The sequence below is a fragment of the Cydia pomonella genome, chromosome 1 (genome assembly GCF_033807575.1).
Source record: "Cydia pomonella isolate Wapato2018A chromosome 1, ilCydPomo1, whole genome shotgun sequence".
Classification (NCBI taxonomy): domain Eukaryota; kingdom Metazoa; phylum Arthropoda; class Insecta; order Lepidoptera; family Tortricidae; genus Cydia; species Cydia pomonella.
The window spans coordinates 38,218,692-38,245,110 of record NC_084703.1 but is presented as its reverse complement, the minus strand read 5'-3'; the positions used below and the strand labels follow the sequence as shown (position 1 = coordinate 38,245,110).

Genomic DNA, 26,419 nt, shown 5'->3' with positions numbered 1-26,419 from the left:
TTTCTGGTAAGGCTTTATAATGTTTGACGTTGAAGGTAAATTATTCTGCAGCCAACGTTGGAAAGTTAATAACTGCCCAAGAAAAAGGTAGGTACTCATACCTACAATAATATATAGCTGACATTTATTAGTACGATTTTCTGGGGATTCAATAAAAATCTCGCAGAGTAAGTAGGTACTTGACCTATTCTTTACCCTTAAGTAAGATATCAATCCTGCTATAATATTGTTCTCGAAATACCTCACAAAACAATATAAACTCATTTAAAATTTGAAAATATCGGAGAGTTTTAAAATTCCACTAACAGTCAGACCATACCCAAAGCTAGCAATGCGAGCACCGAGCCTAATCAAATGAGCGCTATGGCCAGGGCTAAGGCCCTTTAGGCCCTGTATTCCAGCTCCTCACAGACGCGGCTTACTGACAATACTTAAGTAGCTTTTATCGAAGTAAACGAGATAAACATAACTCTTAAAGATACTTAAGATTATTTCTACTGTACGTTTCGTTTCTAGTTTCACGACTTTTTTCATTTCTCGAGGCACGGAAGTTCTCGAGTATCTAGAGAAAAAAAAATCTATAAAACACCACGTTACTTTTAATTATTGCTTGATAGAATCATAGGAGTCTGATTTGCAGACTCATAGGAGTCGTCGTAAGTCAGATCAATACTTAATTTAAAAAAATGTAATTTCACCACACCAACTGGTAAAGGCCCTCTTTATTATTCAAAAACGAATTAGAAAGTTGTATTTTATCCACATGTGGGGCAAAGTAATCGGATGCAAAATTTAAGTTGTTTCCTTATGTTAGCTAGTAGAATTGACTTTTAAATGATGATTGTGAATGATTATTTTTTTATTACGTTCATTTGGATTTGATTTCATTTGAATTTTTTGGTATTTCATAGTTAGTAGTTTCCTCGTGTTGGTGTGGTGAAAATTTTTGTGTTTCACTCGGAGGCAAAGTTTGTTTAACCCTCGTGCATTGAAACCCTCGCAACGCTCAAGATTCCACTTCTCGAACCACTCGCTACGCTCGTGGTTCAATTTAAGAATCTTTCGCTTGCTCGGGTATTAATATTAGCACGAGCGGTTAAATAACAACTTTGCCCCCTTGTAAAACAAATAACTATTTTTTGTTAATGCTGTCTAGAAGTTAAGTTAATGCGGTCTGTCCAAAGAAAAAAATATGATTTCATATTTGGCGTCCTCTCAAGGCGGCCGTGTTGTTTTTTCTTGAATGAAATAAATGCAAATCGGTTGTTAAGATCAAGAGGAATCTACCGATATGCCTATTGAGTAAATTCTTCCAATATTCTAGACTACTGAGTATTTAAACCCATTAACCGACTAAGTCACAGTCGAGTAAAATTAAATAAATAAATAAATATTATAGGACATTCTTATACAAATACAAGATAAAGATAATTCATTCTTCAAGTACACATTACAATGCGCTTATAAACGTCAAATAAAGCTTTTAGTAGTATCATGCACAAAAGTATAGACAAAACTGAATTTCCTACTCTTCCAAGTTTCGTAACAGAACTTCCCCTGGAACAATATAAGCGCTAAATCTAGATTCAGCAAGTATTTTTTATACGAGGATGTATTTTTTCTGCCAAGGCCAAGGCTTTTGTATCGATTTTCTCATAGACACCATTTTCTCATAGAGAACGTAAATTAAGATTAAAACGCGTATTTCTACAAGATAGTATTATAGTCTGTGCGTTTTTCTAAGATCAAGTACGCCACAGTAAATGTATGGAGAATTTGATCTTAGAAATCGGACAAGCTATACAAGTTTTCCAAATTGACGGCGGTTCCTCGCGGTCCCCGAATGTCAAATGGTGTGGACATGAAAACGGGACCTTTAAATAGCATAAAACCAAATTTCAAGACTGATTTAGAGATTTGAGGTTTCTCTTATTTCGATTTTGCTAGAGAGAAGGACGCGCACGCGAAAGACGAAGTTCGGTGGGGCAAACGGGGCACGTGTTTTTTTAAGTTATCGCAAGAGATTTATTTCACGAGTTCTCGAGGCATTGAGATTTTTTTCCTGACAAAGGACAAATTTCTCGAGCAGAAACCATAACCATCTGTTATTTAGCTAAACATTTTAAGTTGTGAGTTTTCACTCACAACTTAAAATTATTTCTATTTCTTTATTTATTGTTTTACACCTTTCTTACTCACGCCTGATAAGGATAGGTACTCAAAAAAGAAATATCTACTTTCCTGAGTGTTCGTTTGTATACATACTTTTCAAGTCTCATAATATATGTATAATATGTATTTATATATATTTAATGTGTCTATCGATTTGTAGTTTATTTTATTTATTATTTTATCACCTTTCTTACTCACACCTGTTACGGATAGGTACTCAAAATAGAAATATCTACTTTCCTGAGTGTTCGTTTGTATACATACTTTTCAAGTCTCATAATATATGTATAATATGTATTTATATATATTTAATGTGTCTATCGATTTGTAGTTTATTTTATTTATTATTTTATCACCTTTCTTACTCACACCTGTTACGGATAGGTACTCAAAATAGAAATATCTACTTTCCTGAGTGTTCGTTTGTATACATACTTTTCAAGTCTTATAATATGTGTATTTATATATATTTAATGTGTCTATCGATTTGTAGTTTACTCCAGTAACTGACTAAACTAAACTGCTTTAAATGTACAAATAAAAATTAAAAAACAAACACAAAAATCTTCCTGGACTTTTTTCTTCACAGTATTCGTGCGAATCCTTTCAGAGATAGGGAATAAAGGATCTAGATGTCTACTCGCTTTTCCGTTGCTGAATATTCTACAACATTCCGACTCATCCGGTCCCTAAGGTTGAAAAGGATTAAGTAGAACGTAAATGTTCTAATCTTTTTAGCATACGGGTACCAATAGTTCTAACATAATTCAGAACCATTCTGAGAATGGAATAAATAGTTGGAACTACCCACAGATTAGAGGGTATCGTATAGATACCTAGGTTGTTTATTACTTTACTGACATATCAACAAAGAGTAAAGTAAGTATATAGGTACATATAAGTACATACGACCTACAATGACTAAACCTTGATTTTTTATTGCGTGGAATTCTGACGTTTTCTACCATACCAGGCAAAAAAATACTCCTTGAATTTGTGGTAAAAATTACAAGCCAATTATAAAAATGTAATTTCAATAAAGTATTGAAAATACAATATGACATATTAATTTTGACTTACAAGTGTTACAACCATCATTATATTTTATTCGTGAAAACAAAGATTGTTTAATTTTAAAGTGGACTATGTGGACATGAGTAAATATTAGGTATTTTTCTGGGATGAGAAATAATTGTTATTGGTATCATTCTAATGAGTTTCATGTATCATAAACCTTTGGTCTAAAATAAAAATTTGTGTACTTTGTACTATCTTGTCTCGTTTTAAATAAAAAATAATTTTCTTGTGATTTTCTTTATACCGTGACGGCTCCAGCTATCCTCCACATTGATATAATTATGATAAGTGTCAATGTACTTGAAATTATTGTCACTCTTTGTATTTTCAAGCGATTGAAAGTTTTATCAAGCGTTTCAAGGTTTCAACGTAATCCCCAATTCATGCGACGGAGGCAGCGGCGGCGATAGGTCGGCACAAAAGGCCGGGTCGCTGTGTTCCACTCCAACCTATGGCCGCCGCTCGCCGTTGCTGCTGCTCCCGCCTGATGTCGAGGTCGGGCCTTAAGAGTGTTCTCCTTACATCTACCCTCCATTGCATACAAATTACAAAATTGTTTATGTTATGACTCATTCGGCTTTCAACAGTTTGAACGTGCGAATGTGTTTGATCTCCTTTAACCATGTTATTTTTGTTATTTTATTGTAATATTTGTTATAGTTTGTTGAGTTTACGTATTTGTTACCTAGTCATGATTTTTTTTTGGTAAAGATAGCAATTTTTATCTAGTTTGAGAATTATGCATAAGTTAATACCTGCAAAGTGGCACTTTACCACGTGCATCGGTTCCACAAATTTAGATTTCCATGAACTTTTCCTTGCGAAAGGTAACTGCTCGCCTATTTACTTTGAAATATCGTTCACGGAAATTGCCCACTTTGAAGTTTTTCAGTTAAATAAAAGTTCATGCAATAAATATTAACTTCATATTAAAATAATTGACATCAATATGTATAGTAAAAAAATGTTTACTATTTCTGAAAAGTCAATTCATGACAGTTTTCAGAATTCCACGCAATAAAAGATGAGAGTTTAGGTTCCTTTAGAAGTTTAGCTGGAGCTCGAAAGTGACCCCACGGGAATTTGCGGCGAGAGACTATAGGGACCGTGCGCGTTGGAGGGTCTGCCATCTTGTGGCCTGAATCGGAACCATAAACATGTACTTTTACACGTCACGTGTTTTCTTGTGCATAGTAGGTTCTGCCATCTTGTGACTACATCGGAACAATAAACATCACATTTACGCATCGCGCCAAAAATCTCCCTATTGGGAGCGTGCACGACTGTCACGCAACCTAGTGACCGCAAGTCTAGGGGAAAACGTCAATTCACTACATCTTATAAAACTACTCCAAAACTAAAAACTACTGAATGGATTTTCATACGACTTTCATCTATCAATAGAGTGATTCTTGAGGAAGGCTTAAGTATATAACTTGTTAAGGTTTTGTGTAAATTATTTGAAATATAACGATGTTGTCGGAAGAAATCACGCTGGCTAGGAGCTTTAATCGAAAACGCTGCCTAATCCGTTTGAGCTATAACAACACAATGTATGGTGGGGTTGTTTCTCATTCATAGGTCTACAAAAAAGTCCGCGATGTTAAATGTCTATCTTTTAAGGATAACTTACTATACATATTCGTAACTTCTAGAAAAAGATCACGTAATATGTGGCATTCGCAAAGCTAATTACATGGATACATTATTAACAATTATCAAAATCAATACGTTAGTTAATATTAAGCATTTCATACAGCTTACAATGGTCACTTACACCATACAATTTAAATGAATATTTCAGGAGTAATCGTAAATCAAAGTTTCATTTCGAGCCATATATTTGTACGAAATGTTAAAGACGCTATCCGCAGTTAGTTCAAATTTTTACCACCTTATGCGCTGGGATCGCTTTACTTACCCCCACCATGCACTTCGCACGATCCCAATACTGCGTGCATTTTGACCACGTAGCGCGTTCTCCAGAGTAGCGCTAGAGTAGCTAAGAACCTAGGCGTTATTGACGGAGTGAAGTGCGCTGTCTCTGATTTGATTTTCTTGTCAAGTATTTTAGGTATTGTAGCGACACCTATTTAATGATTTTTGAGGCCACTTTTTGGTACATGGAGATTTAATTCCTTACTACCTTCCGTAGTTGAGGCATAGTATTAAAAGGATTTTTATAAAAAAATCAACATAAATTAAAATTCACATTTTTATTATTATATTGTAACACAATCAGGTGAAAAATGAATACACCTCATTGTAGTTCTCCGTACACGGTCAAGGAAAAATTCGCCTATTCATTTAGTGTCTATTTACAAAACCAGTCATTTATAAATGTTCACATTAAGTAAGCTCTCCGTTTACGCATAGGTTGTTACGACGTCACGATCACGTTACACTGGGATTTTCGAGATGTCTATAGGCTTGCGAGTAGCCAACCGTTGTGAATTGTTTGACGGAATCGTGACGTTCGTGACGTTTGAAAACAAAACGTCGTATGTGACTGTAAACTTCCTATTATAATATGACTATTTGCCAGTTACCGTAGAATTTGAGTAGAGAAGGTTCTTTGTCATTTTTTAGAATATCTAATATTCGCTATAGCAATAAATATTCAACCTTAAATACTTTGAAATATGCTTCATTATTAGACTAAGGTAGATCCGGCTACAATACTTAATTCACGAAAACTGATATTTGCTTGTAATTTTATACAAAATTTTAAGGACAGTAGACCATATTAAATCTGTCAAAATCAAATAAATTCTTGGTAAACTAAAAATATCATCTATTATTTGTTTTGAAAAATATCATCACATCAAATTACACACGCATTACAAAATTTAATAGAATGGATTATTGTAAAGTAGAATTATTGTAAATTTATATACTGCATGCATCTTTACATCATACTGTACATAAACTGAAATTCGCTTCGCCAGACTGAGCGCCATCGCCATCGAGTTGCTTGAAAATAAATTTTAGGTATACAAACAACAAACATTGTTTTTATTAGCACTAGAACAAACTACGCCATTGCGGTTTTGCGAGCACCGATTTAGTGCCAACAAACATTAATTTGCGTATTTAGGTGATATTTTTCGTCGAAAAATTCAATATCTTGGACACTAACTGCCAGCAAGATTTATCAGCAAAGCTTGATTTTTCTGGCTTACAACTTGATAATAAGACGAATATTTCACAATCTATAATTGATTTGCTGACAGAAAATTATTGATGTGCCACAGAATCTCGGAAATGAAAATTCCTGGTTCCTAAATGGCAGAGCTCTTTTACTTCTTATAAAATTTTGTTAAATATATACAACTCTTTATTAAATTCTTCCGACCAAACATCACAATAAACACACATCATAGCAGCGCCCTTTAGTGAGTTTTAACTGCCGGCACCGAAAACCGTAACTAAATAGGTCAGGATCGCTTTTATCTTAAAGTCCTTATCGGCAGAAATACCAGACAATAAGTAAGTAGCTTTGTCCCATACCAAAACGTAGTAAGGATTTGAGACATGCAGGCAAGCATTACTAGGTTTTTGAACTGGGTATCAATGCGCGACAGACGGGGCACTGCGCCTGCCCTATAATCAAAACCTAATAAGGGCTTCAGATCGCATTCTAAACAAGAGTGTTATACTTCCCTAAGCTATAATTTATAGTATGATATAGTAAACACCCCTATAATGGAACAGGCACCAGTAATGGGATGGTATAGATAAATCCTGTAAAACAAGTATTTACCATCAGTTTTAAAACGCTGACAACATTTTACCATAAACAAGAGCTAAAGAGCTGCTTAAGTTAAATTTTTCATTGATATTTGTTAGTTTGAAAATTAATGACACCATACATCCCATGACTGGAGCAAAAAACCATAGTTTTAATTGGTTAATTAATAATATTGAAACCAATTGCAGTAGCTTTCATTAAATACATAGAAAACATAGAGGGTGAATTGGACATTAAACTTTTAAAGCATAAAGCGGTAGAAATTTTACAGTTGTCGGTGAAATATCAAAACTACTCCAATTTTTGTCTTACATGTATCATGATTGGTGCCGTTAACATAGTGATGCAGATAAAAACAAGTCTCAGTAGTTACCATTATCTCATTTGGGTGGTAAAAAGTGAAAAAAATAATCTCAGTTGATACCACTGATTACAACTTGGTGGTAACTAGTGGGAATAACCCGAAATATCTTACCTACGGATATAATGGTCGTTCTTGTCTACGTGACAGCGTAATAAAACGTCCGTCACTCCCGCGGTGTTAAAAAGTGACGGTTATTTTGTCACGTGGTTAAAGCCATCCATAATATGCTTGCAGTTTGCACCTAATAAGAGCACTTAGGAAAGATAGGTATTCGAGCAGGAATTATATGTAACACACTAACATTGGTACTTACTAAAGTTAGTAAGGAGCATAAAACGTGTATAAATATAATATATTGCAAAATATGGATGTTGACATACAATCGTTAGTAATCAATCCATTAACGTGCATTTTTTGTTTAAAATTATAAAGAAATAAAAATAATTATATATAAAATTTTAGAATCACATTTTATGTTTTTACGTTCGCGTGTATAATTAGGTGAATCCCTTACTAGGTTTTGATCTTATATCTATGGTTTTGATACTTTTGATATGGCCGTCATGTGTCAACAATGCACACACAAACAACCTATCACCTATCGAAGTAATTTCAGAACAGTATTTATTGTTACCACGGGTTTGAAATTAAGGTTAATTCATAAGTACCTATTTTACTAAAGGACCTTTTAATCGTTTTTAGCGTTTTGATATTTCGTTAGGGAGTCTAGGAACCTTTGAAACATTATGGTTTTGACCGAAATAACCGATCTTGATTACCAGTTCGCCTCATGTTATTAGTCTGTCAGTTATGTAATTGCAAAAGTTACTAATTACTTACACTCTATCAATTCCATTTCAGTTATCTATATCTAATTATCTAAATCATTATACTTCATACACTGTCAGAGAATATATGGATATAGCATTTTGAGATCACATAGTTCATGACATTATTATTCTCTAAATTCATTTTCGTTATTATATGTATTATCATCTCGTGATTCTATTGTATTGACTTTCTTATTTTTAACCGACTTCAAGATTTCAAAAGAGGAGGTTATCAATTCGGTTGTGTGTTTTTTTTTTTAAATGATTGTTACTCCATAACTCCGTCATTTCTGAACCGATTTTGAAAATTATTTTTTGTTTGAATTTATATATATACAGATTGGTACCGTTTTTGTCAAAACTCAGTTCTGATGATGAGATCCATGAGGAATCGAGGGAACTCTTCAAATGTGAAAGGCATACATATAGTGATTTTTGTATTTTCTGTAACAAATCAAACATTTACATTTAAAAAAGTGACATTTGATGAAGTGGAACTGCTGATGATGATCAGAATGGAACTCTTCAACGACGCATAGTACACGTTTGGTGATTTCTCCTCTTCGCTGTGTTTGTTAAGTAAATTAAATTTTCAAAACGTTTGGCAATTTGTTCTCTTTGCCAAGCAGTTAGGTTTTCAAGGCACATTTTTATATTTCCATCCTTTTTAGTTTTTTTTTTAATAATTATCTGGTGCTTTATTTCATGCATGGTGTGAAATAATTCAGTCGAATATCTTAAATATCGTTCTTTCACCGGTCTCCCTCATTGAAGTCGGTTTTTTTTCTTAAAAATTATTCTCGTATACCATTATTGACATTATCTTCTTTTCTTTTTATTCAAATATTTGCAATATAATTATTTGTCTTTTTTTTTTAATAGGTATTTTATGTTTATTATTTCTTTTTGACGACTATAATATGTACTCTAGTAAATTATACTTTAACAATTTATAAGGTAATGCAATTCAATTAAATTAAATAATGAATAATGAAACTAAACGAATCTATAAGTTAACCAATGAGTCCCATGACTGATGCTTAAACCGCAGCCGTGATTTTTGGCGGTAATTCTTTATTAAATTTGCAAGTGTAGCGAAATTACGTTACCTATCCATTCATTTTAATGATTTATTCCAAGCGATTTGGAAAACGGCCGCAAACACATTTTATTTAAAACTTTAATATTAAAAAAGTTTGCCGAGTGCCCTCTCTCGAGGCGAGCTAACTTCTTCGTAGCTGACTATACGCAAACGCAGCCTTAGGTACATGTAGAAACTATGATTTTTAGTATTTTTATATTTAAATCATTATTTTATTGTACATACGACCTATGCCACAACGTTTCCATGTTTAAGTGGTTCCACTCCACTCCAGTAGTTAATATAACTAAAAATGAAGTCGGTGCAATAAGATCATATAAAATCTACTTCCATGTTAATAAGTAGGAATTTTGATACTATTTATCGTCCGAAGAGAGTGATTTTCGATTTAAATTTTAAGAATTTGTTTTAACTCTACAAATGTGTTTGCTTTAGCTCCGATAGATTTTGGGAGTTGAATAATTAATTGAAATAAAGTACTCAGGATAAGGTCTTATAAACAAAGATAAGTGACAGCTTCGATATCAGGAAAGCTCGGCTCACGACTATTTCGGGTATCAAGATAAAGATTAAATAACCTAAAAATCATATGAGGTTTAGTATAGAATATGAAATGTTATGAATAAAACTTAAACACTAGTTTCGGCTGAAACCGAAAGTGAAACTTTTATAGACGTGTTAAAATTGGTGAATAAAATGTCAATGGGCCGTCCTTTTCGGGCGTATGAACAACTGTACCCCTAGTGTAAATAAATTCGATTTCCAAACGTGACGTACGCGTTTGCGTTTAGTCTCATTTTGTATTGGATTTCGAAAGAGCGCGCCAAGCGGGACGTTTTGGAACCTCAAAATCCTATACAAAATGAGACTTAACGCAAACGCGTTCGTCACGTTATGATGTCGATCAAAGTTACACTAGGGGTACTGAATAGCTACCTATAATTCGCGTAGTTGGTACAAAATAAAACATACTACGATATTTCTAACGTCAAAGTGACATTGGTTACCCGAATCGAGCTGCTTCTGTATTACATAGCTTATATACCGGGGTCGAGCTAAAAACCGTTTAAAAATTAGAAATACATATTAGAATTCAGTTCTCACCTTATCAAGAACCGGTTTTTTGTGTTATTCAAATCTTATTGGTACTTCTTTTAAATAAGACATGTATATTTAAAGTAATAATGGTTATATGTCATATACCTGAAATAAATATATAAATGACCCTATCACAATATCAATCAAGTCTTACACGAGCGACGCCATTGCCGGCTGACCTACCGAGTGTTTCCGAAGTTAGCTGGGCGCGATCCGAACGAACCAACGGTGTGACCGAAAGGTTCGGCAGTTTTGGCACCGAAATTGAACCTTCGGCCTAAATATGTTTTTATGCCGAAACCAGCCGAAACCGAAACTTCGGTCGGACACTATTGAAAACGTGATTCAAGCTATCCTATAGTACCTATTATTTGCACCCGCGGCAATGACTGTGGACAGTTATTTTGCGGTAATATCCCTTACTTTATAGATTTTCTTTATCGTTGTGCCTTACGTTAATATTCTCGCAGCATGCGTCTGCGGACACCGCAAATTATTAATGTCAGGCGCGTGACTCGACGTCCGCGGCCGCGCTCAAGCACAACACCACGCGTCCAATGGGAGTTATACAGATAATTTTTTTTTATCAATTTAGGGTAGTTTACTAAAAATACAACTAAAAACACGTGGGAGATAATATTAATTTGTCATTTCCGACCTTTGCTAGCTTGCTAGAAAGCAATGTCACCTATTGATTGAACAAACTAAGAGAAACCTTAGTCACATGGGCTTCCATCGATTGAACCACCATTACACAACGATATCTTGGCGTCACGTTTTTAATCTATCTGACATGAAATATAAACCTACTAAGAACGTCACGCTTTTAGGAATATTTTTGTTACACTAATGAAAAATACGTTTTAAGTGTTTCGGAATAGCAATAGGTACGACTAATTAAGTATGTATAGTGAAAAATGTAACCTGAGATAAAATATCATAATTTAAATGTAGTTTCCTAACCAATCAGGAAGATAGGATTAAGTGAGACGTCTAGAGGTACTCAAATACTATACAAGTAATTATTGTTATGGTAATCTGGGAGAGTGAACCGGCGCTCAGAACTCGGGAAGCAATTAATATTTTAGCCTGACTTCATCTGCAGAGAACTTACAATTTAATTAGGGATTATTTAGTAAAGTCCCGGTTGTGAATGTTAAGGGCCCACAAACGTCAACAAAGTAATCACAGTATTGGAAACTATTTAAGCCATAACGATTAGGTATTTGAATATAAAATTGTACATACTATATTGTTAATTTTTAACTTCGCATAAACTTCGTTAATTTAAAACGTACACATATTTAAATACAATTCGAGTTTAACTTTGTCACGAAATTATGAAATAAATAGTTCGCGGTTAACTTTACTGAGACCCTATATGCAGATGTAGTTTGGTTTTAAAATATGTATTTTTTTTTTGGGTAAAAAATAAAGTAAATTTTGCGAAACTATATCTACGTTCCTTACGACAATTCTGTCACAATATGTACTCAAGTTGGGCGTCTGGCAGGTTTCGATCATTTTGATTATATTCTTTATCTCCACACTAGTATTGGTATAAAATCCCCATTGCGAGTATGTCATGTGTAGTATGAGTAGGTACGTACTCGTACATAGGTACATAAGCAACAAGGTGCGGCCGTGTGGCCGTGTCTTGCCCTGCGTGTTGTGTAGTGTGAGTAGGCACGTAGGTACTCGTACATGTGCAAAAAACAATGTACGGTATTGCCCAGCGCTGCCGCGAACTTGGTGACGAATGAACTAGACACAATATTTCCACGTTAAATTATGTATCTGTACTTATTTTCTTCGCAAACTTTTGATTGAACCTTCGCTCCAAGCAAGTATTGGGAAACTTGTCAAAAGAAAGTAACTGACAAGGTCCCAACAGAAACTTTATAAGATATTTTATAACGTCTACTGTAACAAACACTTTCGTAATACATAATGTAGCTGCTAGCTACTTCATGAAGCGGTGTATACCTATTCATCCTTTATTTTTATAAATACGTATATTACATATATGTACTAGTAGATAACGAGTAGGTTACTATTCTCGACTTAGTGGTTAATGAAAAATAGTTTGTTATTAATATTTAATACTAATGGACGACTTAGTCTTGCTATAAAAATATTTTAACCTAACATGAAACAGGTTGATATATCTGCTGTTTACTTTGATTTATTGACAAGTAAATAAAAAAAAATTATATAAGTAATACAATTAACTAAACTAAAACTACTATATAAAACTAAAAATCTAAATCTAAAATGGGCCCCCGTGGCAAGGTACCGAGGATGCTGGCAGCATTTCCTCGCTGGATCGCTTTGATTTTGTCTTATGTTACCTTGTAGGAACTACACCCATTAGCGAAGGAACGACATCTTAATTTGCCTGGGGAGACCAAGGATAGTTGAAACAAATCTTAGTTTTTCTATCATAACTCTGTTCTATTATTAGAAGCTAGATTTACAAACTCTGTATCATCTGATAGCAAATTTCAGAGCAAGGGTCAAAATTGTTGTTTAACCGCTCGTGCTAATATTGACATTCGAGCAACCGAAAGATCTCAAAAATGGACCACGAGCGTAGCGTGTCGTTCGAAAAGTGGAATCTTGAGCGTTGCGAGGATTTTAAGGTAAGGGTTAAACAAATTTTGCCACCGAGTGAAAGTCAACATTTTTCACCACACTAGCGGGGAAAATACTAAATGAAAAGCATCAAATAAAATCAAACCGAATCAAATCCAAATGAACGTTATTAAATATTTATCATTTAAAATCTACATTCATAAATGTCAATTCAATCATGAGTAAAAAACTCATAATTTGCAATAAATTTTAATATAAATATGCATACATAATAACCAATAAGTTTAAAATATAAAATGAAAAAGATTTTTTTTAACGTGAAGCCCGCTAACGGGCAATCACTATAGGGTACCATTTAATTAAAAATACCATCAGCAGGCGTACGAGTATGATAGACAGGGATGGTTATCCAGATGACAAAGAAATAAATGAAAGAGACAGATAGTGTTATTACACGCTGCCACGTAGACAAGTCCGACCATCATACCTATCTCTGGTTCGTAATAGTTGTTAATCAAATTCTGCACTTTTATAATTTTGTAATATAATGAATGGGTCCGGTTCCCAGATGAATACGACAGTTTATTTTATATCTATTTGCAGTTTTTCCTCATTTTAATTTCATACCGTACATAAAAGGAGTCCGGGAGAGTCACAAAGGAAAATATCGAGAACGTTTGTATGAAAAAATTACCACTAATGTTTCATCTTAATGCTATTTATTATATTACTGTTCCATTATAATTTTTTTAAAGCATATTCCGAAATCAAATTGCGATAAAACGAACGGCGAAATTGTGAACTCAGTTACTTATTTTGCATCAATTTTCCGTTTCAATAGTTTTAACTATAATTAATAAACTACGTGGAAAACTGCAAGAGTTACAATTTACAAGTTATTGAGTATATTTCTCAGCCTGTACGTATACTAATGCAGATGAATTTCATAAATTAATCTTAGCTGAAAGTCAAAACGATGAAAGTTAACGGAACGAACACAAGTCATTGTCAAAAAATATGGATGTGGAGGACCACAGCCTATTTTTTTGTCGCAGGAGCGCGACCCATACTAAATTAAAAGAGACGCAACCGCAGACATATTCTCAGAGAATGACTCACACTAGCTAATATATGTAATAAAATATATGTATATAGAGAATTAAACCGATGATAAGTGGAGCTACTGAAAAAGTGACAGACAGACTGTCAAAAAGAAAATACACACGAGTTATTCTACAAGGGATCGAACCCCTAGTGTAAATTTATTCGATAGCGTGACGTAACGTACGCGTTTACATTAAGTCTTATTTTGTATGGGATTTAGAAACAGCGCACACGGGACGTTTTGGAAACTCAAAATCCCATACAAACTGAGACTTAACGCAAACGAATAAATTTACACTAGGGGTACCGTTCTTTCCTCTTGAGGTACGGAAACAGAAATTAGCAGAACTGCGAAGACTGACGATTAAGAATGTCAAGCCAACAGAAAACTGTATGAAATTATAAAGAGTATTAGTAAAGTGCCTGGAAGATTATGTGAGGCGCTTCTTTCAGACTTGCTAAGTCCACGGTCGTTAAAACTTCGTAACAGCCTCTCTTTACTCAAGACGGCCGGCTGCTTTTCCTCCGTTTAAGTTTTCAGCAGTGCGATTTCGTCGCCGCCCCGCTTACTTACACACGGGCTCAGGTGTTTTGGTAAAAAGCTTTATCTTTTAGCAAACTCATACTCAACAGAAATACTTGGTAAAATATAGGCCAATGTATATGGCCGATTCGCTTCAATATAAGAAAGTTTAAACTTATACGTTAAGGCTTATGTTGTTCTCGCGTGACGCATACCTACATATAAGTTGCTACAGTACAGTTGCTATCAAATATGCCGCGGCCAAGGTTTTTAGAAGTGCATGTTCAAATATTTTTGAGCACCTTGGCCGTTCCTGACGTCGACTGCACTGTTGTACTTTTAGTTACACTCTATCTGGAATACCAATCTTTCTGGTTTAACCCATTGGTTGACTGGTAGAGAATGCCTTAAAGCATTAAGTCCGCCATTTGTACCTTCATGTATTGTGCAATAAAGATTAAATAAATAAATAAATACCAATGATTCCAAATATGATCGTCAGAACCAATTAAGATTGAACCGTAATTCCCATTTACATGACATAATAGGTTTGCAGAAGAATTAATGAAGTTCGTCAAAGACAATTTATCAGAACGACGATCTCGATGAGTGAAAGGCGAGTTCGCCGAGGCTATTTCGCGCGCGAGATAGTCTATTGTGAGAGCTCGCAGCCAAGCCGCCAGCGCAATCCTAATTGATATCAATTACCCTCCCGTCTTTCAAATTCCCTTTGAAACGAACTTAGATTTCCAAACTTCCAGCCTCAAACTGATGATGTCCAATTCCAAGAAAGTTAAATAGGTTGTTGTAAGATGTGGAACCATTTGCTAATAGAAACAAAATTTTGAGTTGTCTTCTCATGTTGGCTAGTAGAAATTGACTTTGGTTTTGTAAGACAAATATTTAATAACGGTCATTTGAATTTGATTAGTAATATTTTAGTTCGGAGAGTATTTTCCTTGCGTTGGTGTGCTGATTTTATTTGTGTTTAACTCGGGAGCAGTTTTTTTAACTCTCGTGGCTTGAAACTCTCGCAACGCTCAAGATTCCATTTTTCGAATCACTCCCTACGCTCATACTTCTATTTTGGAATCTTTAGCTTACTCGGGTACACACCAATATTAGCACGAGGGGTTAAACAACAACTTTGCCCCCCTGTCAACCAAATAATTATTTCCCGTCTTTTCCACCAGTCACAATCATTAATCAATAGTACTTACTAAGTTCCTAATAGGGAGCGTGCATGAACTCTAGGGGGCAGCATATGAGACGTCAGATTTTTGGCTCGAGGTTTAAAGGTGAAGTTTATGGTTCCAATGACGACCAGTCTGGCCTAGTGGGTAGTGACCCTGCTTACGAAGCCGATGGTTCCGGGTTCAAATCGTGGCAAGGGCATTCGTGTGATGATGATGATGATGGATATTTGTTCCTGAGTCATGGGTGTTTTCTATGTATTTAACGATATGCTCCAATACCTATACCATTCCACTAGAGATTGGGACGTACCTAAAAATAGAAGAATAAAGGTGAGAGAAAATGTAAAAACCTTAAGGCCCCGTAGATTCGTGTTCATCTATCACTCTCACTGAGCGTAAGTGTGAGCTAGATGGATGTGCGTTTTCAATTTGTTGTAAGTTGTAAAAAAACAAGAACTAATTACCGAGTTCACTCAAAAATAAAATTGCGCATTTTTAGAAGCAATTTTCATATTTTTAGTTTTTGTGCAGTAAATTGTGATACATTTTTAAAGTGCATTTTAGACCTATATTCTTGTTTTTATGTACCTATAGAACGAAATAAAAAAACAGGATTCCAATTGATTAAGTCCCTAGAGAAAATTCTCAAGATTGCTACTAAAATTTTTGGTAACCGTATTGTTATCTAAAAAAGTGGACCGATTTTTCAAAAACTCCGCTCTCTGAGTCTACGGCAGCGTCATCTCTCTAAATTGAGGCCTGTGATTTTTATCACCTGTCACTATGCCTGTCACTTTTGCACTTACTTGTTAGATCGTGACAAGCATGGTGACAGGCGTAGAGGGACAATTAGAGTAATATTATGTCCATGGTGGCAGGAGATAAAAATGCCACCATGCTGCCACCGATGACGTGTTTGTCCTTTTTTCGCTCTGCAACCCTTTTCCGATAGCCGTTCGGTATTTAACCATCGCCACCCATCATTTCACCTACGCGGCTCCTATTGTGATATATTGACTCCTTGTTTTTCCTCTAATGTCAATGTCATCAGTTATATGGATACAGAATAAAATATGTTACTGAGATTCTAGTTTAATATTCTTCATATAAGACATCCACTTCCAGCCTTACTTCGGCCCAAATGTACTGGTTGCTAAATGTGCCTAGCCAAAATGACGATCGTTTGCAGAAAACGAAACGAAACGAACATTTCCATACATTGTTTACGTTTATCTTAGCGTTTCGTTTTCTGCAAACGATTGTCATCTTGGCTAGGCACCTTAATCAGTCATAAATTGTTTATTAAAGGCATACTTTTTATTTGTTTGGTTTGTGCCTCCAGTGTTAAAGTCGAGTTTTTCCAAATTATGTTTTTCTTTTACAAAATATAATGTACGTTTCGAGATATTCCATCGCTTGTTCCGACACTTAATATATAGCCCTACGACCACTACCTGTTCAGATATCGAAGTATGATAAAACTCACAACTATTATATACAAAACGATTTATTTTTATATTATTTCCTTAAGAGGAAAGTGGAGAGGACCCGCGCGTTTTTTTATATAAACGTTGTCCTCATTTTCCTCTGGATATTAACATCATTGAAAATCTTTTGACACAATTTGTTGTATGTCACAGCTATGCCCCTACGTTTGATTTTTTTCCAAGTTTTAATGATTGTAAGAGTTAGGAGCATTTAAAATTTTGTTATTAAATCTGTATTTCGCTCCTAATTTTTATCATAATTAAAAAATCGAAAAATTCTAACGTAGTGGCATAACTATGGGTAATATACGTGAAATTTCGTAAACATATTTTCCATAAAGTCAATATCTAGTTTGTATGGAGAAACCGACTTTTTCGTTTTAGACCTCACTTTGCGGAAATAATATGTTCAGTAAATGTTTAACAATTGCATTAAGTTACACGTAAACTTGTTCACGAAGAAGTCGTGTAGAGAGTCCGATCGGCAGTATATTTTTTATTTGCTATTATTTTCTACAAATCGACACTAAAAGTATATATTTTTTAAATGAAAAAAAAAAAAAACAGATTAGGAAAGCTTTACGGCCGTACTGTAAAATGTAATTTTTAGAGTTGCCCTGGCACTGGCTGGAGGCACGGATATTCCCGATATTTTTTATGCCTAAACCCTTTTTTTTTAGTTACATTTTTTTCAAAAACTTGCTTTACGTCTTGCTCACATCGCTCGAGAAAAGCTAGTGGGAAACACTGTTGGTTTCACCCAAAAGAAGGGCACTGTCCGCGCGGATATATAAAGTCAACATTAAATAAATTTATTATTATTATTCTACTCAGAGGAGAATCAAGGCCTAATAGGGCAGAATGATGCTAGCTAGAGACATGTCTGTGACCAACTAAATCTTACTACGAGTACACTTTACGACCATCTTGTCCACATCAACCTCCAACCCGAATTCGCTATACTTACCTATCGGGATTGGATTGAAAACGTTTTGATTGCACTAGCGTGACTAGCGTAAAGTCAGATATGTGAGAGGCGCATTGATAATTATATTAAGTACTTAAGTTTTTGGCAAAAAATGCATTTTTGATACAAGCTTTTATTGCTGACTGTACTTTTCCACCCATAGGTAAGTAATACTCATCGAGACAATTCTAACAACCCCCAACTCAATTTGGTTGCGTTGTTTTATCACAGAGTTCCTATGGCCACTTCCTGTCTTCATCATCAGATCAGCTCGATAGTACCACAATATTGTATTGTGACCTAATTAGGTACATATGCATGCAAATTTTCATCTTCATCGAAAACCGGGAAGTAGATCAAATTTAACTTACAAGATTTGACCCGTACAAATATACATACTTAGATGCATATATAAATATGTTATATATCTGAAAATATGGGAAAACAAGTTACGACGCCGAATAAAACATTATTTTTAATACAAGCTTTTAAGACTGACTGTACTTTTCTTTCAACAAGCAAATAATACTCATCGAGATCATTTTAACAAACCCAAACGCAATTATGTTGTGTTGTATATCACAGAGTTCCTATGGCCACCTCTTGTCATCGGATTAGCTCGATGGTTGTACCATACCTTGCATTGTCACCCAAATTAATATGTGAAGTTTCAGCTCAGTCACATCATGAGAAGTGGCTCTAAATTAACCCGAACATACATATATAAACCGACATACATTGCAAATTAAATAAAAGTGCGTAAAAATAAAGACTGTTTTCAAAGATTTATAAATATAAAATCTGTCAAAAATCGGCGTTCGTTTGATTTGGAGTTAGTAAGTAAATACATGAAATTAAATTTGTTTAATAATTACATAGGCATAGTCAACGATTGGGGTTTTATTGTCGGGAATGAAAATTCAATTAAAAATCCATACGCATTAATTTCGGATTTGCTGCAAACAATCGAGGCCGCTACATAATATAATCATATACCTACTCGTTCTTAAATTGCTTCAGGCTCTGTGAACAAAGTTAACATGTGTGCTTTTGGAAAAGGATTTTACTATTGCATACTACTTTTATGTAGTGTGTATTAAAACTAATTTTAATAAAATAACATTGAATAAGGAACTTGGTTGCCTAATTTATAATCCAGGCCAATAGAAAATTTTAACAGTGGTGACATTTAACCTAATGTTTTGGCAAACTTAATGTTTATTAAAATATTTTAACTATTTTTGAACTAAGTGAATGTTAATACAATGTACCTACGTATATATTAAAGAGTGTGAGATACGAAGCAATAAAAGTAAATTAGGTTGTTTACACTATTTAAACTTTCTACAGGTCCAAACACTTTTGAACTAGTCATGTCCATTCATGTAGGTACCTACATTGGGGTAGGTGCGGACAATTTTTCGACTAGTTGGTAAGCTTTCACTGTTTATGTTATTGCTCGTGTTTCGAAAAGTCAATGCTTGTTATTAATAAGTATGACTACTACTTTGCATATATATTTTTTATTGCAGCATAGCTACGCTACAAGTTTCTGTAGTTACTTTAATTTAAATCGGTGTTTGCAAGTGTGGATATTACCGGGATAATTGCAGAGACTACGTTTCAAAATCTACCCTGTTCACTTTAGATTAGACGTATGATTTATAGAAATTTGAATATGCCCATGTTCTGTTAAAGCGGCGATGACAGTATTTTCTCAAAAAAGAAAAGAAACGAACTACAAAAAATATTTTCTAAAAAGCTTCAGTACTTATGTGCGCATATGTGTTGTTTGGAAGCTTATGAAATACGAGCAATATAAATTGAAAAATGGGGTTGGTCATAGAGTGATCATGGGTCAGTCATGGGGTGAATCATGAGGGTGGTCATGGTGGGATCAATAGGTCAGTCATGGGGATGGTCATGATCATGAGGTTAATCATGTGGGTGGTTATGGGGGTAACAGGCGTTAATTACTCTGATGCTCGTTTGTTTTTGAGAACCATTGCTTTATTACATTTGTAGTCTGTACGAGACATTTGCACTGCGCCGCGGCAGCTTACGATTTTGCCACATTTGTCGGCGGACAACGATAATTTTCACCGGCGTAATATCGGCGTAGCGAATTTTCATTTTCATCTCATAATATGCGCACTAGAAAGCTTCACAGCGTTACACACGTGTTAATACGTGTATTATTTAAAAGTTAATAATGCTTAGGTTTTTCACTCATATAGTTTTCCGGGTACACTAAACTGCATCATTTTTGCCGTCATTGCTATACGAAATACCGGTTAAGACGAAAATTTTATATTTCTAACATTTCTAACTTTATATTTTAAGTTTTGATTGCAATTGTTGCCGTTAAAAGGAGTTTTACGGAACGTATTTTGTTTTAAATTAATTTTCTTTTTGGATATCAATGACACTGAAGTGAATTTTAATTCAGGAATCCTGTTTTGTGGACCGTGCATAGCTATTTTACTCATTGTGCTAAGAACAGTTACTGAGACAATGCGCCGGGCTTACAATTATTTTTCTTTACTCCCCATGTAGTGGTGCATATTAACGCCGCTTTCGGTATTCAGTATTAAATTTAATTGTAGGTTCCATTTGCACTAATTTAATGACCATGTACTATATTAGCGTAAGAAATGATTTAAATGTTCTGATATAAGTTATAATGTAACGAAAAGTGACATGGCGGAATTGTATAAATATATTAGTTTTCCAACCGTAATATCCACGTTTTGACAGCGTTATTCAGAAGAAAAGAAAAGTTGGTTCAGCCAGTCCATGATTGCCTAGATTAACAGATTTTAAAAATTTACATGTCAAACTGAATCAACTTTTTAATAAGGCAACCTATTAATATTTGAATTGAGAGTGAAATAAGCTATCAATTGATATTTTGACGACCGGTTAGGCCTAGTGGGTAGTGACCCTGCCTACGAAGCTGATGGTCCCGGGTTCAAATCCTGGTAAGGGCATTTATTCGTGTGATGAGCATGGATATTTGTTCCTGAGTCATGGGTGTTTTCTATGTATTTAAGTATTTATAAATATTTATATATTATAATTATATATCGTTGTCTAAGTACCCTCAACACAAGCCTTATTGAGCTTACTGTGGGACTTAGTCAATTTGTGTAATAATGTCGTATAATATTTATTTATTTTATTTATAATATACGATAAACTAACAAAAAAAAAGATTACTGTCCGTACACAATTTAACTAGTCAATTTATTTCTTATCAGTAACAAATACAGATGTTCCATATGTATTTAACTTTTACAAACAAAGTTTCGCTTAAAATGTATGCGATTAAATGTGATAAGGAAGCCAAGGAAATGGCGTTTGAAGATGTGTGACTTCTATCGAAAATAAGGCTTAGCTTTGTAGTAACAGAATTATTCGCACTTATCACTAATCCGCATTATCCCAATATACCTCAAGTTCAGCAATCTTTACGTAATTAAGTGACCATGTCTTAAAATCATTAGAATTTTTATTTTTCCTTAATACGATGCCTAATAGTTGTCTAGATTATTGCTCCGTAGCTCCATAGTTTGTAATGTAAATTTAGTATACTTAATCTTGTCTTGGTCGCGTAGTTTTCTGTTTTCCTCTCTTACTAACAATTATATTTGTTAGACAGAGAGGTAAACGGCAAATTTGGACTGTCAAATTCACATTTTTACAAAATATATTTAAATACGCCAGTTAATTACGTCTCTTTGACAGTTTCTAGTGGTGTGTGGTAGCTTTATATTACGCGAATCGTTCACGCGTAGCGTAGTTAGCTCTCTGAATCACTTTTCCATATTAGTACGTGAAACAGTTGCTTTTTGTTCGCTACGGAGAATTAACGATTGGCATCTTGTCTACGCACCCAGGTATGGAGCGAATGCACGCGCGCGGGTGCAGGGCGCGTTGCTCGCGCATCCTGGCGCCGGTGTGCGCGCTGGTGGCCGTCGGCGCGGCGCGTGACTTACGCCTCTACACAAACGATTGCCAGCTCAATAAAATACGGTGCCTTCTGAATAATTACATCAAAGGTAGACCTTAATTAAAACTAAAACTGAATGTAAAGAAAAAAAAATAATCTTTTTACAAAGTAAATGTATCTTGCAATTTTTCTGAATATTAGAGTTCTGTTTTGGAACAGCACGATATTCGGCATCACCCGAATATACCTTATTCATGACTAACTTCTGCCCGCGAATTCATTACAGCGCGGATTTTTTACAGTTACAGTTAAGCGACTCCCTGATTACGTTTGTGGTGTAGAAAAGCCAGTGGAGGTAACGAACGGTAGACGTTATGTCGACCACACTTTAGTGGGGAGCAGAAACTTTTGCAACCACACGTGTCCCACACACTGCACTGACATCTACGACCCGGTGTGCGCCACAATCTGGGACCAGAATATAAAAAACCGAGGAACCCATGTTTTAGTCAACCACTGCCATGCTGACTTGCTGTCCTGTTCATTACAAGCGAGTAAGTTACCGGCGATCGTAAGATCAGGCAGATCGTAATATTCATAATGTTCCTGTATAATGTTTTGACGATAGTCTATTTGAGTACTTCACTCACACATGCGAGAGGGGTTTTTGTAAAGTTTTTTTTACCTTTACTTCTTGATTTATGTAGTAAATTATTAAACACTGGTTTTACGCAGACACGAATTTTACGATTTTTACACAATACGAGTATTTACTAAAACAAGACTTAATCGCGTACAATATTAGTATACATTTAATTATATGCGATACTTAATCTGTTTTCGTAAATAATACCAATATGTATATTACAGTATTTAGGATAACTACCTACCCAAAAATTTGTATAAATGATATCATGTTATTCTGAATCATTTTTAATGTTCCTATATTAGGGTTCGATGTAGTTTTACTGGGTATATTGTGACCGTTTGCGGGTTAGCTCCTAGCCTAGTCGGAAGCAGGAGGTCCCGAGTTGGAATCCCGGTAAGAGCATTTATATTTGTGTGATTATTACGATCATTTGTTCCTGAGTTATGGATGATATCTATGTATATAATTATATTTATCTATATAAGATATCATCGCCTAGTAACTCTGTTACAAGCTAGTATTTTACTTAGTTTGGGGATAGGTTGGTCTGCGTAAGATTGTCTCTCAGATAATTATTAATATATTTAATATTTAACGTAAGATAGATAGATAGAATACTCTTTTTTGGCACACCTCAGTAAAAATATACAAGAAAAATAAACAATTGATTAAATTTAGAGGCAGACAACAGGCGGTCTTAGATTTGGCATTAGGGAAAAAAATATGTGGAATTTGCCCCTCAATTGATAAATCCTTTTTTACGTTACGACCATCATCAGAAAATAAAGTATAATAAAAAACAGGCGTATAATTTTTGAACCAGGAGTAGATATGATTTTCCGGAAGATCTAACAAAATCAAAATCACAATGTAAGGGAATTCTAAGATGATGTTTAGTTTGGATGGAAAGCAATCATGCATTAATTAACCTATTCTTGTTTTGTTTTCAGCTGTTCAGATTCAGACTATTGACTATTGCTTAGGAGCAATGACTCAGTTTGCCTACAACGCAATGGCACAGGCCGCCGCAATGAAACAACTGGGGCTCATCACCGTTTGATTGTTGTGATTGTGAGGCTTTGATTAATTATAAATAAGTAAGATTCCCAATAATACAACCTAGTAATTTTCACCTAATTACTCATTTAATATCTTATTTTAAGTTCATCCTCCTCCTGTGTCCGAAAGTATGAACAAAAATTCACTATAGTTCATAAGACCTCGTTGTAACTTCAGTGGTTAAACTATAATGAAAATATTGATCTGAGGTCAGCGCAATTTAAATTACGAGCACGTCCAGCGGGTGGTCGCCGACAGTGTTAGCTGGATTTAACGGCATTTAAGTCCACTTGGGGGTTTGGAAGGGATCCAATAAATCCTGACCGACCCTAAGTCTTAAATAATTACAGACTTACAAGTGCCACGTGTAGTGAACGGCCATTGATTGAGGTTCTCTTTTTATAACTCAAGTGCGTATAGGACCACGCAAAATGGAGGTTCCGTATCGTAGCCGGTTTTTAGTCACTCTTCTGGTCTCTGGTATCTCATTTTAAACTTACTGTGACCGTGTAATGCAATTGTATCAGAATCAAGTACATATATAACCGCAATATAATATAACTTTTCCTGGCAAGACGTCAATCTGAAATCAGTCACTGGTGTATGCTCAGAAAATAAAAGGCAATCGACGCCTTGCCGACAAATGGTACCATTTGTCAGCAGAACGGGTAATGGGTTTGATCCGGCCAACCTGTCTCTGCCAATACATTTTCAGTCATTAGGTAGGAATCAGTGACGGTCAAATGAAACTATAGATGAAGATAAACTATAAGATGTTGGTAAATAATAACAACATTAGAACATAAGACAATATAGACTAATAATATATCTGTTTTAAATTCGTTCTTTCATTTCCTTGGGCAAGTGAGTACTACATGAAATAAGGTTTTAATTTTAAGGTTTCATTCAATTGCATAACACTTTCGTTAAAACTGACGGAATCGACAGTACATAATAAAAAAAGCGATTTACACGATTTAGAGGTGTTGTTACGCCGCGGTATACGCATGGACGTGCGAGGGCGAATGTATGGAGCGAGCACTGCTTCACCCTCGTACGTACACGATACGGCGACGTCATCCTATAGACCAAAGAGTCGCCAATATTTGCTTTGTCAGAGCATCAAACTTAAGGGAATTTAAACGACAACGCCCGCCCTCGGAAAGCTCGCGTCACTACTCCGCCGTTTTTCATTTACAGGCCATTAAATGTACAGTTCCAAGGCTTACGCGACAGCTATTACTCCAGTCATAAACATACACGATAGTCCATAAAACAACATATCCCTCAACCCAGTGTTATGCATTATTAGAAATAAATTTGTATTTCGTATGACAACAATAAATAATATTTTTTCGGGAATAGAGATAAGTGTGCGCCTCTAAAATGTTTGTGCCTAATTCGACGACCGGTTTGGCCTAGTGGGTAGTGACCCTACCTACGAAGCTGATGGTCCCGGGTTCAAATCCTGGTAAGGGCATGTATTCGTGTGATGAGCATGGATATTTGTTCCTGAGTCATGGGTGTTTTCTATGTATTTAAGTATTTATAAATATTTATATATTATATATATCGTTGTCTAAGTACCCTCAACACAAGCCTTATTGAGCTTACTGTGGGACTTAGTCAATTTGTGTAATATAGTGCTATAATATTTATTTATAATATTTTCTATTAATCACGCCTAAAACCACAACTACAACATACATACATCATAGGTACATAGGTAGGGTCCATTATGCTACATTATGCAAAAAATGCTTTACCTACTAGTATTAGTTGAATATGTACCTACCTCAAATTGACCTGGAAAACATTAACTATTATCAATAAATTTCTTGTATCTTGGTCATAGGATACATCAACAGTTAGCAATGTTAGCTCATTTTGATATTAAAAAACAAGGCTTGTGTTGTCATTGTTATATATTCCTGACAGTAACCTAACAGTCTGTTTCTATTTAATCTGTAAATAATAGCGTTTACTTTGCTAGTTCATTGTGTACAAACGCAGGCCCAGGACGTGATCAAAAAGCAGGACTGGTGTTTGTAATACATATTTCTTACATAAAGAGCTTTAGTAAGTTCATTAGGACTTTTGTTTTTTACGGATTCAAATACTTATACTTTGACAAAAGAGAATATAGACAGACTTATAGGCTGCAACCTTAGATCATTTTCGATAACATTTATATACCTACACTAGCTATTGCCCGCGACTTCGTCCGCGTGGAATCTTATCTTAAACATTTTACATCTTTAGTAGGTACAAAATATTTATTAGATATAATACTAATTTTATTATCTCAGTAGCGGCTTTGCATTGATTCAAAATTTCAACGCATTCATCAGTAAGGGGAGACATTTTGAAAACTTGTTAAGGTTTGGTACCCAAAAACGGGACCGTATTACTAAGACTCCACTATTCGTCTGTCCGTCCGTCTGTCTGTCACCAGGCTGTAACTCACGAACCGATATAGCTAGACAATTGAAA

General features: G+C 34.9%; 1 protein-coding gene across 1 annotated transcript in view; it reads left to right on the top strand.

Annotated features, from left to right (window-relative positions):
• LOC133522466 (E3 ubiquitin-protein ligase LRSAM1-like) overlaps nucleotides 1-25,212 on the top strand; it is a 52,311-nt gene extending 27,099 nt beyond the window's left edge. Inside the window, exons 3-5 of the transcript XR_009800062.1 lie at nucleotides 22,166-22,327; nucleotides 22,521-22,772; nucleotides 23,818-25,212. The gene's annotated coding sequence lies outside the window, so the exon portion shown is untranslated. The remainder of the gene's footprint in view (nucleotides 1-22,165; nucleotides 22,328-22,520; nucleotides 22,773-23,817) is intronic.
• The last annotated feature ends 1,207 nt before the right edge of the window (nucleotides 25,213-26,419 follow it).